At 35.2% G+C, this 15,362-nt stretch overlaps 1 non-coding gene across 1 annotated transcript; it reads right to left on the bottom strand.

The window, feature by feature from the left end:
- Positions 1 to 15,032: 15,032 nt before the first annotated feature.
- Positions 15,033 to 15,139, bottom strand: LOC111897981 (small nucleolar RNA R71). Its single transcript, XR_002852448.1, has one exon. It is a non-coding gene; the product is annotated as a small nucleolar RNA R71 (small nucleolar RNA).
- Between the last annotated feature and the right edge of the window lie 223 nt (positions 15,140 to 15,362).

Genomic DNA, 15,362 nt, shown 5'->3' with positions numbered 1-15,362 from the left:
AGAACCTGATGAGAACAAGCTGAAATGAAGGAAGGCTCGTGAAGCTCAAATTGATGAACATAATCGCATCGTAAGAGAAGAAAAAGATAAAGAGAAAGTTAAACGAGAAGCTCAAGTCACTTTGGAAGGCATGTGTCACAATCAGGAATTTTTGTGCCTTGTAACTACAATACTTAAGTCAAATTATGAATCCAAAAACATAAGAGCATGTATGATGCTTATTCTATGACAACAAAATTGCAATCAAATGCACCATGCAAGCATTACAAATGGTCAACAACCAATTGGAAACCCTAGAAGTTCTTGTTTAGGTCCATTTTGGACTAGGACTTCCTAATTGGGCCCAATGGACCAATAAGCTTCCAATTTGACCATCTTGGGCTTAGAACTCATAAATGGGCTCTAATTGGACCCACTCCCATTTATTTCTACATTTTGGGCCATATTGGGCCTAGAATGAAATAAATTAGTTATATGAACCCTTATGGGCCATATTTAACCTAATGTAGCCCTAGTAGGTCATAAGAATCATATTTATGGTTATTTGGACCAAACACCACTTAACATAATCATGAAAAACGCTTAAGCCTACAAGGCCCAAATTCTTTTCTCTTCCTCTCAAATTCTCGGCCCAAGCCCATGTAAAAAGGGAGAGTCGACTTTCATGGCCACCTCATTTTTACATTATGGTTTTCCATGCATCTTATCTCATACTTCCATGCACATATCACTTCAAGATCTATCTCTTCTCTCTCTCTTGCTCTCGGCCGAGTTCAAGCACACACACACACATTTCACTCACTCTTCTCTCAAGAAAACTCTCCCATACCTCCTCCATATTTTCGAGATTCAAGGACTTTGCAAGGATAATTCTTCACAAAAATCATCATCTAGGTAAGTTGATGCTTGAATCCACACTCTAGACTCCTTGTTCTATACAAAAAGCTCTTCTTAACTCATATGAAATCATGATCTTGCATCTTAGAACCACCTCAAATTCGAGATCTTCACCAAGGTGTTGCTAGGGCCGAAAATTACCTCACTTTCTTCCTTTTCTTCTTCAAATCAAAACCACAACTCAAGATGAGCTTCATACCCCCTATTTTTCGGTTTTTATAAGTTTTGTGGGGGGAGAATACAAGCAAATGTGTAGATCTATGAGTATATGTATGCTTTGTGTGATTTCCATGCTTATATATATATATATGTTCCTATGTGATTGTGGTGTAGGTTCTAGTCAAAAAGAGCTTAAAAACCGAGATCTACAATGTGTTGAATGAAATAAGTATAACTTATGTTATTTCACACAAATCAATTCTAGAAAAATAACCAAGTTGGTTAATATGAACATCTATGGGCTTAAAACCCATTTTTGGGCTCAAAATGCTAAAAATATAAAACTAAAGGGCCCAAAACGACAAAATACAAATTCTGAAGGTTGAGATGAGTCAAAACAGTTTTAGATATGTATTTTCTGAAAATTTACTCTTTTGAAGGATTAAAATGTGAATTTTTAAACATAATGGGCCAAAAATGAATTTTTCGGCCCAATGAAGCCCAAATTGCGAGATTTTTAATTTAGAAGGGGCTGAAACTGCACTTTTCTGTAAAACAGGGGACTACTAGTATACCAAGTCCATTTCAAGGGTTAAAAATACTTTTCAAATTTAAAAGGGACCAAAGATGCAAAAATTTTCCATTTTGGGTCAAAATTGTAAAAATTGCAAAAATAGAGGTTTCAACCGAGAAAACTTCATTCTGAGGGACTAAACCTGTTTTTCAAGAAAATTTGAGCTGAAAAATACCTTTTCAACAAGTTTTGATACTAAAGTGTCAACAAAAATGGTTTAAGGACTAAAATGGAAATTCTTTTATATAAAGGGTTAAAAGTGTAAATTTATCTAAGAAGGGGCTTCAAAAAAAAAGAAAAATTCTAATGTTTTAAACAATAAATCCTTTAATATGAAATACGAGTACCACGACTACCGGCGAAACATAATACACCTTCAACACCAAAATCGTTACCAAACGAATTGATTCGGTCTCGAATCAATAACGAATCAAAAATCAATACACGACGATACTTCAATACACACGCGGAAATTATGGGAAGTCAATACACACGCGGAAATTATGGGAAGTCAATACACACGTGGGAATTCACCAGACGTCGATACACGATCTTTGGGCCCAAAAATTTCAAATCGTGCTTGTTGGGCCTAGCTAGCCCAATGACATGATCTTTAGGCCCGAAGGAAACGCGCTTACATGTTGTTGGGTCTTACACGACCTAATACTGTGTAAAAGGACTTTCAATAGCTTTTGTGCTGTTGGGCCCCAAGGGTCCTTTGGCACTGCTATTAAAGTCGAGAAGTCAAATGCGAGTCGGGCCAAGGGCCTTTCGCATTCACGATAGCCTTTAACGAGGGTAAGAGGTTTTTTGAGGATGGATTCGGAGGGTTGCATAAAATGAGCATAGTTCGGGATGAGTGGGCAAGTGTTTATGAGGATTGTGAGTATTTGGAGTATGGGAGGTCTTTAGGAAAAATTTTAGACACAAATGCATGCGTTGCGGTCTTGGCATAATGGCTGGGTTCGATTGGGATTGTCTTATGTAATATTAGTGTACTAAAATTCAGTTTTGCTTGGGGGCAAGCAAAAGTCAAGTGTGGGGTATTTTGATATGGGCATATTTTGTTATAAAATTCATGCATTATCTTAATACTTTATATTAATTTTATCTCAAATAATGAGCCAAAGGTGCTTAATTAGTTTATAATTTCATTTTTCAGCAACAAAGACATGCTTGGATGGAAAAGGAAGCGGAACTGACTATTGGACGCTTGGATCTTGGATTTTGAAAAAAGAAGGACGTTGCTGGACAGCTTGACCCCTCGTCAGTGTTTTGGCCATATTTCATGAACCGTAACTCCGATTTATGAGATTCAAAATGTTCTGAAAACTAGACACAATTTCGGACGACTTTCGTGTTTTGAGAAAATGCTGATTCGAAACGTACTCGGCGAGTAGGGACGATTACTCGGCGAGTTGTATTGAACTTTCGCGATTCTGGACGCGCTGACTTGTCGTACACGGGTTTTAAGTGACGGACTCGCCGAGTAGATCACTGGACTCGCCGAGTAGCCTCTGTTTTGTGAAAATCTATATAAAGGGACTTTCAGATCGATACCCTAGCATGGAGAGAAACCCTAGGAGGCTGAGAAACGATTGGAAGTGCTGCTAGGTCGTGAGGAATTGAAGAATCAACCCTGCATTCAATTGTGAAGAGAATCAAGACAATTTTGGTTTATTCTTAGTAACTTTTTGATTTGAATCATGTTTACATACTTTGATTTCATTTTTGAGTTTATGTTTACTGCAATCATGAGCTAAAAACTTATTCTTCTGTTAGGGTAGACAATTTTGTGAACATGGATTGATTATTTGATTAGGATTAATTTTAATTGGTGATTATGTTTTATTAAGCTTGTTAAAGAACCTTATGTGTTAACAATAACTATTCTTCTGTTAATAAATTAGTAATTAAGTTGTATGAACATCTCTTAGTTATTAATTTCATATGATTTATTGTGACCACATAGTTGTATGTCTAGGAATAACGAATGTGAAACTAGAATTAACTAGAAGATAGGTAAGTTAATGTGTGAGCTTCTTTGATGAACATCAGCAAGAGGTTAATTGAAGGGCCAATTTAATTAACCATTACAAGTCTTATTTAACCTGAATTAATAACTAGGAAATCCGTTAATTTAGACAACTGGCCACTACTTGAGTTAATTTGTTTCCTAAGGATTAGTAATAGCGAACATGAAACTAATCATCTTAGTCGGTAGCCAATGAAGAATTAATCTGATAGATTGAAATCATCCATGGGAACAAATGAGTCGAACTAAACAGAAGTCCTCTTTATTATTGAATTTAGTTGATTTTTATTTGCTTAGCTCTTAGTTTCTTAGTTTAAGTTTTAGTTAATTGTTTAAGTTTCTAGTCTTGCAAAACTAGAGAAACCCCCTTTCTTTTACTTGTTTTATTTAGATAATATTAGCATTTCTTTTAATTGTTTACCGTTCCCAGTGTTCGATACCCTACTTGGTTGAACTATATTACTAATCGATAGGTACACTGCCTTTCGTGTGTTTATTTTGTGTCTAAGTTAGTAGGATTAAAACTAGTTGGTTTCGCACACATCAAGGAGTTTTATTTATACTCAAAGGTTTGAGGCCATATGGGATTAGTATTATTCTTGTTTTTCACATTTGCATGTTTTGACTTCCAGAATAATTGAATTTATTAAGAATAATCGAATTATTCGAATGGCCATAGTCGTTCATATGTTGGAAGTAGATATGAATGAAGACTGTCGTGAATTGGTGTGTGGATTGTCTAAAAGAGTATTAGACATAAGCAAATGTTTGTTGCAACGTTCATGAGTGCTTATGAATATGATTTGAGCATTGGATTAAACCCCTCTCACTTGGATCACTCCATGGATTGTATCACGAGTGATTGGTGAGACGATAACATCTTATATTCTTGAAACCGAGATGTGTGAGTTGTATCTTGCAAATCAGTTGCACATTGATAATATGTAAACGCACTAGTAACTTGGTGTTATAAAACATATTGTTGTGTGTGATTCGGTGAGTAAGTGCAAGCAAGCATTGTATCAAAGTTTATCCGTTCCTTTTATCCAAAGTAGGATAAAAGCGATATCTTTGGGCCCCTCGATGATTTAGCGATGACAAACGTAAATGCTCGGCCGGGCTAGGGCTAATTTGATTTGTTCAATTAGTTAGTCGTCATAAATCGGAATCGAGATATAGTACAAAGAGATTGATTTGAAATCATATCTCATATGATATCTAGAATGGAGGAATATATGATCCCTTATCTAAGGACACGCGTATCTGATAGGATCAGAGTTGACAACGGCTTTGGAAAACTACGATTGCAGATCAGGATCTGAAGTCATACGCATAATAGTTGTTAGACTTATCCAAGTGGGAGACTGTTGGATTAGTGTCTAAGTCCATAACTATTTTGGTATGTACTTGACCCGATGGTGCATGGTCCTTTTGGGTTGCCTTCACCAAAGCAACTTGATTGGAGAAATAACTAGAGAGAGAGGTTATTATGATTTATTAATATGTTATAAGAATAATATATTAAAGGAGAAATCATATTTGTTTAATTAATATTGGTCAATCATTAATTAAGAATTAATTTTGTGATCAAGTGTAATTAATTAAACTAGAGGGGCTGAATTGTAATTATGTGATAGTTACAAAATAAGGTAAGGATTATCTTATTAATAGGTTGGACGAATTTAAGGTGATAAGGCCTTAGAATTCGACTAGGATAAGGGTTTTCAAGGCTTATCTTATGGTCACTTGATGGGCAAGCAACTAGATAAGGATAAGGACTAAACCCTAATCTCTACACCTATATAAAGACCCCTAAGGCTTATGAATTCGTCCATGCCTTCCCAAGAGGTCCTAGAAACGAATTCTTATACCTCTCCTCTCTCCTTATACCTTCTCCATTTGCTCTTGGTGTTTGTAAGCCATTAGAGGAGTGACACTTGTGATTCTAAGCCTTCCAAAGTCAATTCAAGGAGGAATTGGGATTGTTATTACTACATAACAATCAAGGTAATATCATAAACCTAATTATATGTTAATATCGATTTCCATATTCTAGAATTAGGGTTTATAGTCTTGGATAACAAGCATGTACAATAGAGAAACCTAGATCCAAGCATTAGGGTTTGTATGAGCACATAGGATGTCTTATGACCAAAACCCATCAATAACAATATATAAAACGCGTAATTTAAAGTATTAGGAAAACATCGGGTTTTCCTAGGGATTTCAACACTTACACCTACGTGATGCATACCAAGTCAAACAATTTTTCACACTTGTAGAAATAAACAAGCATACTTACGGATCTTCACACTTTTTCTTACTTGCAATAATCTTTTCAGAAAATATCGGATTTTCTGGTGGTTTTTCAAAATAATACAAAACATTGTGTTTCAAACATTACTTATGAACTCACCAACATTTCATATGTTGACGTTTTCCAAAATACTTGTATTCTCAGGTAACAGGTAAATTCGAAGGAAAAATGTACCCAGTGATGTCATGTTGTTTGTTTAATTAGTATCGAACAATTTACGTTTTGGAAGTGTAATGTTTTGAAACAATGTAATAAATGTAAACAATACCGATTGTATTAATTCAATGCATGGTGATGAATGATGTTGTGTTTCATGTATATTCATTGTGATGGTATTCAATTGAGTCACAATAGCCCTCGGACGTTTCCGCCGTCTGGTTTGGGGGTGTGACAGCATGAAGCTTTTATTTCCATTGTGGACTTTGGATCGAGTTATGAATGAGGCTATAGACAATCCAAGCCAATATTGGTTAGAGCTTGTTGCATATTTCAACTTGCAGAACACAGAAGATTTGCAACTTGATCTTCCAATAACACTGAAAGCCTTCAAGTTTCGTAGCTTCATGAAATTTGTGAATGTTCCTTTGACTGACAACGGTACTGACCATATGCTCTTCTCCTTCTACTTAAAGCACATGAAGCCTTAGTATTAAACCTGGAGTGCGAAAAAGATAACAGTTGTAAAGGTTTCATGTCCAATCAAAACTAATAGATTCCCAAATGCTCGCTTTAAGGTTGCTAGAGGTTCTACGAGTTAGGTATGTAAATTCACACTTGTCGATCTACCTTTCTTGAACTCATATGATTGGATTTTGCTGCTCAATATGTTTCTCAAGGATGAACAAAAGTATAAACCCATTGTTGCTCATCTCAAACGAATGTTACTTTTGTACATTCAAGAGGTTCTACGAGTTATTTTTGTACATTCCAAAGTCAATTCAAGGAGGAATTGGGATTGTTATTACTACATAACAATCAAGGTAATATCATAAACCTAATTATATGTTAATATCGATTTCCATATTCTAGAATTAGGGTTTATAGTCATGGATAACAAGCATGTACAATAGAGAAACCTAGATCCAAGCATTAGGGTTTGTATGAGAACATAGGATGTCTTATGACCAAAACCCATCAGTGGTATCAGAGCCTACATTGGTTTCTATTGTATTGATGCATTATATGATTGAAAAATTCGTTTTTTGTGTTTCGGGAGGCTGGACTCGCCGAGTCCATAGATGAACTCGCCGAGTCCATAGATGAACTCGCCGAGTCCATGCTGACTCGACGAGTCCATGCCTGACTCGGTGAGTCGGCTGGTCGGATGGAGGGAAAACCGGGATATCTTGTTGTTTTTGCTAAAGGATAGTTGCCTTATCATATTAGATCAATATTAATCCGATTTTATGATATATTTGACTATATTCTTGATCTAATTGAAGATATTTATCAATTAATAAGATAATTGTTTCCTTATGTGATAATTGATTAATTATTTTGATTAAATTGGTAAATTGTTTTGCAAGAAATCATTAAATAAATCAAATATGGATAATTATGTGATTAATTGTTAATTTAGATTATTTGTTATTTGATCCTTGTATTATGAAAAGTTTCATATTTTCCCCCTTTAGGTTTTATAGTTTAAATTTTAACCCAATAGTTTTGTTGTTTTGAAATTTAAATAATTGAAACCCTAATGTTTTGAAAAAGGTTGCAAAACTTGCCCTCAAGTTTTGGAATTTCAATTTTGATTAATAGTATAATTTTGATGTGTATTTAAATTCTAAACCCTAATGTTTTGAAATGTTTCAAAACTTTCCCTCAAGTTTTGGAATTTAAAAGTTGAATAAAAGTTTAATTAGGAATGTTAAATTTTAAAACTCTAGTATTGTTTTGAAAAAGTTCAAATCACACCCTTATGGTTTTATTAATTAATTAAGGTGTATAATTAAAGGAAGTTTAATAAATCCATAAAATTTTTGGTTTAAAATTTAATTGAATTAAAAGTATAATTGTTAAATTTGACCACCTAATATTTTAAAAGTGTAAAACACACCCTATACTATAAATAACATTAAAAGTCTAACATTATATACATATATATATATATATATATATATATATATATATATATATATATATATATATATGTATGAGTAAAAGTCAGTCTTACCGTTAGTAGGCCTCATTCACGAAGCTGGTCTATAAGGGGTGTTTAAGAAAATTGCCTATAAAATGGTGATTGAATGGGTATCCACTCTTTCCCACCGCACTCTTGACTAGTGGAGGGTCGTTAGCCGAACGGGTAGGATAGGACGAAACCTTCCATTATAAGTATAATGAATTATTAAAGTAACTAAATGTTTTCATAAAATTCCCAATCTTAGTTACTTAGGCAAAAGTGAATTGATGCAATTCCATGAAATTACACTTTGTGCCCTTGCAAAGACGTTAGTGGAGCATGTGTGGTTTACCGGCACACTAAATGGTTATAAGAAAAGGTAGCAAAGGGTGAATCAATGTTTTTCATAGTTCGGTGGAGCATGTGTGGTTTACCGGCACATCGAATAGATGACTGTAACATGTGAGGGCACCATGTAAGTTTGCATGGTTATTCACACCCGCTTTGTGATCCTCGGCATCCCAGTCACGAACAAGAGGGGCATATCGAGATTTAAACATTCCATTGAAAGTTCAATGAATCTCAAAGGATCTAGGAGTTTTCATAGATTTAAAACATAAATTTCTTTTTCGTTTTTCATGGTGGAAATTAGTGAATCGTCATTCACTTACCTTCAAATGTTCTGCAATTTGGGTTACGGCATCCCTCTCCCGAGTTGTAGAATATTGTGTTGGGTCCTAGCCTTAGTATCTCATTTGGGTGATTTACTAAGGACTCAATCAATCAACTAACTTGAATTTGTTTTCTCCCGTTTTGTAGATGTCAAAGTTCTACAACTATGGTCTTCCCAAATCCCGTGGAACAAGCTTTCCACATGAAGATGATATTCCACGATTTGATTGAGGATCAAGAAATCATGCTTCATTTCCTCCACCTCTTCCAATTATTCTCCCTAACCCACAAGTTCGAAGGCTTGAAAAGTTCAAGATCACTCAAGCCCTTTTGGCAAGTAAACATAAAGAAGGAAAGTCGGTGTGTGCACACGTCCTAGGGATGAAGTCACACATTGATAGGTTAAGAATGTTGGGATCCGTTTTTTGTGAGGAAATGGTTGTTGATTGGGTTCTTCAGTCACTTCTTAACTCATATAGTGAGTTCGTACGAGACTACTATATGATGAACCGCGACGTGACCCTTATAGATCTCACCTATATGCTTATTGCTGCTGAATCAACAATGGTTTGGCGCAATAGAAAAACAAAGATGATTGGTGAATATGCCTTCAAGACCTCTATGGATATAGATGATGGCAACAAAAGACACGCTATGATCGAAAGGTTTGATCATAAGAGAAAGGCAATGTCTAAAGTAGTTCCATGTCATGTTCCACAAGAGTCAATTTGCTTTTATTGCCAAGAGAAAGGGCATTGGAGACGAAGCTGCCCCATTTACCTAAGAAATCTAAGAGATGGGAGAGTCGAAACGTATGGCTCTAATATAGGTAAAATCCATTGACTAACTCTTTTAAGCTTCTATTCTAGATTCTTAATACATAATGTGATAAGATTACAATTGATGTTTTGTAGGATCGAAGAAAAGAAAGGAAGCTTAAGGGAAGAAGTGAGCAGAATCTAACCATGAAGGAATGGATTTCGATCGCATTTCTCTAAGATTAGATTCTTGAGCTACTACTTAGAGTTAGAATTAGATTGCTAAGGAAGATGTATTAGCATAGTTTTTCAATGAATTGCATTGTAAGGACAAAATTTTTCCGCAATAAAATAAATTTTGATTTTATATTATTTATTTATCCTTGCAATGGCGTATATGAAAAATTGATGTTTGAATATTAGCAATAATGGATTTGGTTCTTATTATGTTATTTATGGAAAGTCGAGAATTTACCAAATAGGGAGAGTTTCTCATCGCCCAAGTTTCAATTGGACAGAAACTTGGAATCATGCAACTTGGTTGCACGATGAATGGGAAATTTCATATTTGGAAATTAGACTAATTCATTGACAAAGTGTCAAGTGAAGGACTAGCAGGTCGAGCACACAAAGTTGCATGTTGATCAAGTCCACCATAAGAGTAACAATGATATTCGTCATGATTCACTAAAGGTTTAGTAAATATGATTATACTTACAAGATTAAGTGTAATTATGAATTGATTGAAAAAGTTTAAATCAATAGCAAAATGAATAAGAAGAATCAAGTAGGCAGAAAGATAAAAGTTTCTCCATTCTAAGAAGAAGGGAGAGTAGCTTTTATGCTTTATGATAGGTCTTAATGATTAAGAACCATATCTCAATTGATCCTCTAAGTGAGTCTTATTACAATTGTATGTTTAAGAAGAGGAATCAAGGATTGAAGAAATGGTTAAATCAAGAAGTCAATCATACTTCGTTCCAATAACAAGTCTTAAAGTTAAGATTGTGACATTGAGTGAAAAGTATTAAAGGTTTATAACATTCATCAAATGTGGAAAGTTGTGATGTCTTGGATAAGACAAAGACCAACTAGGACTAAAGTTATGAAGTGTTTTATCTTGATAAAAGCTACACTAACTCTTGAATATTTGGTTATCAAGAAATGTTCATTGACAAAAGAATCTTATATGTCAAGGAGTCAGTGGGAGTCTTATTGGTCTTGAAAGGTTTCAAGAACAAATCAAATAGACCTTATCGATCATCACTAGCACACGAGTTGAGGTTTACAACCTATCGTGTTGACATTATTTTGTTTCTGTGCCAATCCAATCGAGTTAGTTATGCATGTGAGTCCTATGAATTCTTATTTGAATGCATAAAAGGCAAGGAACTTGATCAATGGAAAGTACATTGATAAGAAAAGGTGAGCTGCTTAACTACTCGGAAGACATGGTGGGCAGCTGTCCTACCATAAGGCAGGAAATCGAGATTAAGAAAGTTCGATCCATATGAGTTTGAATTTGTCGTAAACTTTGGTTTTAACAAATTCACATGGATAGGAGCACATACACCGTTTAAATCTAAGTGTCATAAGATTTCCTCCTTCATGAAAATGATTGTGAGGAAATGCTTACACTAAGAAAGATTTTAAGAAAATAGTGATTGTAAAATTGCATTCTCGAATTCGATTATGGTTACGGTATCCCTTTCCATAATTTGAATTGTGAGGTTTGGCAATTGTTTAGTCACACATATGAACTATCTAAGGCAAAGGTGTATAAGTTCAAGAAGCCTTGATAAAAGATTATCAAAGCACTAAGTATTAGAAACATGAACTTAAGAAATTCAATAAGCATTGTTTTTTCTGAAAGTTAAACTGTTTCTGAATACATGTCAAAGCTAGTGGGAGCATAAGTGTTATGTTTATAATAATCATCATGATAGTGGGAGCATAAATGTTATGATTGTATGATTATTAAGGCACATATTGCAAGTTGGCAATATTAATTATAGAAAACAAGAGTTATACCTTGCAAAGTCGTAAGGGTTGTAAAGTTGTTTTGCTATAATTAAGGGAGAGAATATTATGCTTCATTTCAAATATAAAGGTTTAGGTTGAGAAATGTTAATAAATTTAGTCAAGGGTACATAGTGTGTTCTTAAAATTTCCCTCTTCACAATTCGAATTTTGAGAACATAGCAAATAAAACATTATGCGTCGTGTCCCATACGCTTCAGGTATAGGATCGATTGCAAATGCTTTGATATTTGACCATTCTAAAATTTTCCAAATGTCAAGCACATTTAGAGGGAAAAGGGACTAGAATTGGTTTTGACTAAAATAATTAAACAACTATCAAAGGACAATCCAAAGTTCGACGAGGCTTGGTCTCTTGTGAGTAGTTGGAAGTATAGTATTGGAAAATATGGAAATGTTTCCATATTGAATGGACAATATGGACATTATAATGAATATAAAAGATTCTATTAAGAATGAGTTGTCATATGGAAAATATGGAAACGTGTCCTTATGGGGAATTGAATATTGAAATAACTATGTCTAGATTAGAAACCTTTATGCAAAAGGATGTTCAAAGGAATGTACTTTGAGTGAAAGACATCATATCTAAGGAATTGTCTTGTAACAATCTCCGATAGAGGACTTTGTAATATCATTGGCAATAGTCTTTGTGACTTTGGTGCAGTGACATTATGAAAGGATAGTTGCATAGAATGTTAGAATCTAGCATATTCTATAAGTAGCAAGAATTTGATATTCTTTCACTTATGGAAAAGGATTTGGAGTTGTGAAATGAGAAAGATTGGAAATGTGTTCAATTTGATCTATTTCACAAAGTAAGAACCATAGGTAAACATTGTGTGCATGCTAGGAGCATGGGACAAGTGTAATAATTCAAGTAAGAAGTTGATTACCCGAAACGACAAATAATGAGTAATCGATATGGTGATAAATAAAAGGAGTGATATGGGCATATTTAGTTATAAAATTCATGCATTATCTTAATACTTTATGTTAATTTTATCTCAAATAATGAACCAAAGGTGCTTAATTAGTTTATAATTTCATTTTTCAGCAACAAAGACATGCTTGGATGGAAAAGGAAGTGGAACTGACGATTGGACGCTTGGATCTTGGATTTTGAAGAAAGAAGGACGTTGCTGGACAGCTTGACCCCTCGTCAGTGTTTTGGCCATATCTCATGAACCGTAACTCCGATTTATGAGATTCAAAATGTTCTGAAAACTAGACAAAATTTCGGACGACTTTCGTGTTTTGAGAAAATGCTGATTCGAAACGTACTCGGCGAGTAGGGTCGATTACTCGGCGAGTTGTATCGAACTTTCGCGATTCTGGACGCGCTGACTTGCCGTACACGGGTTTTAAGTGATGGACTCGCCGAGTAGGTCACTGGACTTGCCGAGTAGCCTCTGTTTTGTGAAAATCTATATAAAGGGACTTTCAGATCGATACCCTGGCATGGAGAGAAACCCTAGGAGGCTGAGAAACGATTGGAAGTGCTGCTAGGTCGTGAGGAACTAAAGAATCAACCCTACATTCAATTGTGAAGAGAATCAAGACAATTTTGGTTTATTCTTAGTAACTTTTTGATTTGAATCATGTTTACATACTTTGATTTCGTTTTTGAGTTTATGTTTACTGCAATCATGAGCTAAAAACTTATTCTTCTGTTAGGGTAGACAATTTTGTGAACATGGATTGATTATTTGATTAGGATTAATTTTAATTGGTGATTATGTTTTATTAAGCTTGTTAAAGAACCTTATGTGTTAACAATAACTATTCTTCTGTTAATAAATTAGTAATTAAGTTGTATGAACATCTCTTAGTTATTAATTTCATATGATTTATTGTGACCACATAGTTGTATGTCTAGGAATAACGAATGTGAAACTAGAATTAACTAGAAGATAGGTAAGTTAATGTGTGAGCTTCTTTGATGAACATCAGCAAGAGGTTAATTGAAGGGCCAATTTAATTAACCATTACAAGTCTTATTTAACCCGAATTAATAACTAGGAAATCCGTTAATTTAGACAACTGGCCACTGCTTGAGTTAATTTGTTTCCTAAGGATTAGTAATAGCGAACATGAAACTAATCATCTTAGTCGGTAGCCAATGAAGAATTAATCTGATAGATTGAAATCATCCATGGGAACAAATGAGTCGAACTAAACAGAAGTCCTCTTTATTATTGAATTTAGTTGATTTTTATTTGCTTAGCTCTTAGTTTCTTAGTTTAAGTTTTAGTTAATTGTTTAAGTTTCTAGTCTTGCAAAACTAGAGAAACCCCCTTTCTATTACTTGTTTTATTTAGATAATATTAGCATTTCTTTTAATTGTTTACCGTTCCCAATGTTCGATACCCTACTTGCTTGAACTATATTACTAATCGATAGGTACACTGCCTTTCGTGTGTTTATTTTGTGTCTAAGTTAGTAGGATTAAAACTAGTTGGTTTCACACACATCAAGTTTTTGGCGCCGTTGCCGTGGAACGGTTCTAAAATTAATATTAAATTCTAGTTTAATCGATCCTTTGTGTGGGATTTATCTTACACAAAGTTATTTACAAAGTAATTCAGTAAGTAGAATTAGTTTATTAAAAATTCGTTTTTAGAATAACTAGAAATTTTCTTTTCTGTTTTTGCCTTGAACTCGCCGAGTGCACTCGTGCCGACTCGGCGAGTGCATCGCTGTTTGAGTCTTTATTTTTTTATTTCGTTTTTGTTCTTTTTACGCGTTCTGTTTCTTTTGTTTTGTTTGTTTACAGTTGTTTCATGACCCGAGGATCTGATACACCTCTGGTCCCTCATTTGGAAGACCCGGAATCCGCACTAAGAAGAAGCAAAGGAAAAGCCGTTGGAGAAACCACATCTTCAAAGAACTCACCACTCAAAAACTTAAAATCCATTTTCAGCAAGAAGAAGAGCAGCAAATCAGGAGCATCCAGTGCCTCGTTGACAGTTGAAGAACCAATTCAAGAAGATATCGAGTACGAGACCGAGGGAGAAGAAGAGCACACTTACGAGCACGAAACTGATTCCGAAGAAGAGTTAGCTATCACAATGGCTAACATTGATGAAGTCCCTATGGGGGAATGGAAGAAAAGGATGCGTGATGACACCGGGCCGGGACTTGTGCAACCCGCAATTCCCGCGACCGCTACTTTCGAACTAAAAGGCCATATTCCCGCCCAACTCAAGGAGATTCCTTTTTACGGGAAGGATCACGAAGACGCTTACAAGCACTTGGACGAAGTGAATGATGTGGCCGATTACTTCAACGTCCCGAATGTTCCACGCGATACCTAGCTTTTTCGCATGCTTCCTGTCACATTTAAAGGAGCTGCAAAAGATTGGTTAAAGTCACTTCCTCCCGGATCGGTCACCACATGGGCCAAGATGAAAGAAGAGTTCATAGACCATTTCTGTCCTCCCTCCAAGATAGCCAAGCTAAAGAAAGCCATTGCCAACTTCGAGCAACAACCCGGAGAATCTCTTTATGAAGCTTGGGAAAGATACAAGAGCCTACTTAGAAATTGCCCACACCATGACCTTAATAGCCAACAAGAGGTCTCCATCTTCTATGATGGAGTCAATGTCACCACAAGGCAATTGCTTGATTCTCAAGGCCTGCTCACAAAGAAGGCGCCCCCGGTAATTAAAGAATTAATTGAAGAATTCTCTAAGCACTCTAGAGAATACCATAATCCGAGAAACGAAGTAAGTCGTGGGGTAGTGAACGCGGCAAATGATAGCATGGCGGCGGTGATAGCTAAG

This window comes from Lactuca sativa, chromosome 5, assembly GCF_002870075.4.
Source record: "Lactuca sativa cultivar Salinas chromosome 5, Lsat_Salinas_v11, whole genome shotgun sequence".
Lineage (NCBI taxonomy): Eukaryota > Viridiplantae > Streptophyta > Magnoliopsida > Asterales > Asteraceae > Lactuca > Lactuca sativa.
The sequence above is the reverse complement of the archived record's forward strand: the minus strand, read 5'-3'. Positions and strand labels throughout refer to the sequence as shown.